General features: G+C 35.2%; 1 protein-coding gene across 9 annotated transcripts in view; it reads left to right on the forward strand.

The window, feature by feature from the left end:
- The window catches only part of LOC106478485 (homeobox protein cut-like), a 153,296-nt gene that overhangs the window by 130,259 nt on the left and 18,353 nt on the right, over positions 1–4,684 (forward strand). The gene's annotated exons all lie outside the window — the stretch shown is intronic.

Consider the following 4,684-nt stretch of genomic DNA (forward strand, 5'->3'; position numbering starts at 1 on the left):
ACATCATACTCATAGTGCTATCTATACCCATCCCTCCCTTAGGGCATAGGGTGACATCGTCCGTAGTTTCTACTCTTAATTTCACTTTTGCATAGTTTAACGGAATTTAAAAAACTTCCCATGCACGTTACTCTTTTAATTATATAGATGTTGTAATTTTATTTTAGTGCCATATTGGTATATATATATATATATGATGCTGTAAATTACAAACCCGCCTTTATACTTCATAGTTACGGTGGCACCCCTACCTCCTCTCTTAATTAAAAACCTAATCATTTCAAGTAAACCTGGGTAAACTGAACCAGGTCTACTTACCTAACATCATCTATTCCAACCCATATATTCTGAAAATTTTATTTGCAATAACGAGAGGCTTTATACTAAGATCTTACATACTAGCGTCCTCTAAAGAATATAGAAATAACTGTTTGTAAAAGGTAAATTTTCTAATAAGTTATAAAGTTTAAATGTTTATTAATTTCATATAAAAGTTTATTTTACTAACTCTACATTGTACTTGCCCGGCATGGCCAGGTGGTTAGGGAGCTCGACTCGCAATCTAAGGGTCGCGGGTTCAAATCCCCGTCACACCAAACAGGCTCGTCCTTTCAAAGAGGGAAGGGTTGCATCCTTGACGTAAGAAATAGCTTTAGAAACGATGGCAGAACAAGATCTGCTATCGGCTCAACGGTCCGCAAGGACTATGAGAAATGAAAAAAAAAACATTGTACTTAAAGAAAGTGCTTTTATTACAGATTGTTAACACCTGCCACACGAGCTATCCCAGCATATTTTACTACTAAGTCTAGGATGAGCAACATGGGTGGGGGATAATTCCGGAAACCGATGATTTAGGGTTATTTCAATAGATATTGTTGAATTAAGCTCGGCACAACTTCTACAACGAAAACATACAAATACTGAATATTAATGAAAATATGACATGATGTCATTTATATGGATTATTCTGTTGTGATACCATACCGGGCATTATACCATCCTTTTAATATATACTCTTCAATGCAGATAGGCATTTTAAATTTGAGAATCGCTAGGGGAATCATCGCGCATCTGATTCAACCTCAACACTACATCTTTGAGCTTTACTGTACCGTTAGTGTCACAAAATATTGAAACTAATGATTTCTTATATATGATTCCAATCCCCCTTTTTAAGATAACGACACTATTGTGCCTGTTATTTTATGTTTCGCTGCCAATCCAGTAATTAATTGACGAATCTCCGATTCAGCTGGTATGTGAAATCGATTGGGATATCTTCGAATAAGTTCTTCCCTCATCTTAACTGGATCCACAGTTTAGCTTAAGCGCTACACTTAATTTGTATGTTTTGTTTTGAATTTCGCGCAAAGCTACACGAGGGCTATCTGCGCTAGCCGTCCCTAATTTAGCAGTGTAAGACTAGAGGGAAGGCAGCTAGGTATTACCACCCACCGCCACTCTTGGGCTACTCTGTTACCAACGAATAGTGGGATTGACTTATAACGGCTAAAAGGGCGAGTATGTTTGGTGTGACGGGGATTCGAACCCGCGACCCGCAGATTGCGAGTCGAGCGCTACACTTAAACCATCATATTCACAACCATGTCTAGAACATTTCAAGCATGTTTCATTGCTACATCGTTTTGCTTTACATTTACAGTTAACTTCTCCATGTTGGCTCTCATGATCACGGGTCTGATCTTCTTTTTTTTGTCAAATTAAACAACCCAAACCTTTCCGGAATAACTCATTTTTTGGATCCACATCAAGATACCGAGGTGGCTCGTGTGGCAGATGTTAAATATATTCTTATTTGTGAGATAATTATATCTTTTAACACCATATGTGGCACCACATTATTTGGGAAGAGAAAATTAAAATATCTTATCAGATATATCCAACTGCATTTTAATTTTTTTAAAAGTTCATATCTAAATCTAAAAAAAAGTGTGCTTTATAAGTTAATTTGGTACTATACTCTAATTCTAATTCAGGATAATTTTCAAAAAGGTTAAATTCTGGATTATTCATTGGTATTAAATCATCAATATAACGGAACGTTTGTTTGTAGTTAAGCACAAAACTACACAAAGCGCCAGTTAACCTTAGTACCTTTGTTTTAGCGTAAAGCAACATAATGGGATACCTGTCCAGGGACGTATTAATAAATAGGCTTTCAAAGCTTGGGCAACAAAATTTGAGAGGCGCATCTTTGGGTCTTTGTCAGTGTTGGTCGTTGTGCGCGACTTGGAAGCGTTAAGTTCAATCCAGACCTCTTCTTCGCTCCTTTACTTTTGCTCATAAACTGCGAAATACTACGAAGTTATCCTAGAAATCAGTGAACACTAATGTAAGACACTGCGTAATACTGACTTTACTTCCCTCATCAGGGCTCTTTTGGAAAAAAATTCAAAATCTATTTGATTTTTTAATTGTTTTTGTACATGAATAAATCCTTAAGATGCGCCCCTGAAATTATTGGGCTTTAATATACTTTATTCCACGTTTATATGTTTTTTCTTTCTCTTTGATTCCCCTGATTTAAATTTCTAATAAAGATAAATTTTCTTCCATTTAACTGCACTTTAATTTATTGTCATTCTCACGTTGGTGAATAATATTTCTGGCGAGTCATTTAAGAAGGAAGAGGCACATCTAAAATAGTGAGCCTAGAGCGCCAGTTACCATTAATCCGCCTCTGTGTACCATAGATTAATAGGTTTGTTAGATTATTTACTTAACATACTGGTATATTATCAAGATAATATTGATAATGCATGTACGTTCCCCAAAATAAAATCACTTTTTTATGCTTATAAATCGATGTTTGTCAATTTACTATTATATGAGCATAATGTGGCTCCATACACAAAACTTTTCATCGGTTGGGAACATTATCATTAGTCATTCATGTTTAAATTTCAATCTCTCTCCTTTTTTTTCTTTGTCAGTAGGAACACATCAAGTGCAACAAAAGCTACCAAACTTTATTATCTTCTTGGAGACCTTATACAACCCAATTTTGATAACAAGGTAGCATCACAGATAGAAAAAACCTAAACATTGTGAAAACCTTAAAGTTGCAGCCTAAATGAACCTGACTATTAAAGTCTGGTGCTCTAGCAGCTTCGCCTTGGCCCGCTCACTCAACACCTAGGCCTACTCAATCAGAGCCTGGTTGATAGTTCCTTCGTCTGAATACATCATACAAAGCACCTTCTGCCCTTCCGTCGTAATTCCAGACCCATCCAACATTTCGTACATAGCTGTGCCACTGTGATGCACTGTTGTATTTCTTTAAATATGAGTAACATGAAAACAAAATTTTTGACTACTAGATTTGGAGTGTTTGGGCGAAACTTACAAACTAAGTACACTTACCTGTTTGCAAGGTCGTATTAAAGTAACACTGCCCCTTAAAACTGGGCAAATTTACATGCTGAGAAACACTGTTAAATACCTCTTATAAACTTCAAGTTGAGCACAAAACAAAAGTATGATATCACAATCTCTGAAAGTACACTTTTAGTCATATATATGTCATATACATAATTAATGCAGCAGGGATAAAGAAATACATAACATAAACTGTTTTAACACCATAACTTTACTTAGGAATGAGAAAAACGTGTGAAAATTGATACACATGCTTTTTGTGAACATTCTCATAGCTTGAATAAAAACTTTGAAAATGTTCTGCAACGTTAACGAACTATAAGCAATTAATTTGAATTAATGCCTTCGTTGGTGGTAATTAGACTCATAACAAGACAATTGGTAAAGATTTTTGAATTAAACAAATTCAAGCTATTGAAGAGTGTAATATCAACAAGTGTGCTAAATTTCATGCTGATATTGGCTTTAATGGTGAAGTTATCGTGCTAACTTATCACTTTGTTAACAAGAGACTGCGACATCAAACTTTTGTTTTGTGCTCAACTTCAAGGTTATAAGTGTTTAACAGTGTTTCCTCAGCATGTACATTTGTCCAATTTTAAGTGTCAGTGTTACCTTAAGGTTTAGTGGGGCCCTAGGCCCAGGTAATATTTGAAAATTATAATAATATTAACTCACTCTTGCCTCTATTCTGCTAGTTTTACGAACCATAATTGTTTGACTTGGGTGGCCAGCGGAGACTTTGTATGGCCGGGGCCTAGGTGGACTATGTATTAATCCGGTATTTGCCTTTCAAAGAATAGCAGATTTTCCTATGAAAAAAACTACGCTTGTCATCAGAAAAGTGTTTGTTTCTGGTTAAGTACAAAGATACACAGTGGGCTATCTATGCTCTGCTCATCAAGGTTAATAAAACCCGATTTTAGCGTTGTAAGCCTTTAGACTTAATGCTGAGCCACGGGGGATGGGGCGTAATCATAAGATACTACATAGAAAAAACAAGAACCTTATTTCTCAGTGCTAGCGTTGTGCTGTTAGGCTTTATATATACACAGAATTTTTAATCATTATATGTACGTGTATTCAAATGTATTAAAATTATGAAAAATCTTTTTAAGCTACCAGGGATGACAAGAAATTTAAAATATTCCAGAAACGTTTCTTTATGGTATATTTTCCATATGCAAAGCCCAAAACTCCAATACCATTATGTACATATATCTATGAAACCCACAAAAGGTATCAGAAACAGTATATATATATATATATATATATATATATA

This window comes from Limulus polyphemus, unplaced genomic scaffold, assembly GCF_000517525.1.
Source record: "Limulus polyphemus unplaced genomic scaffold, Limulus_polyphemus-2.1.2 Scaffold216, whole genome shotgun sequence".
Taxonomy (NCBI): Eukaryota; Metazoa; Arthropoda; class Merostomata; order Xiphosura; family Limulidae; genus Limulus; species Limulus polyphemus.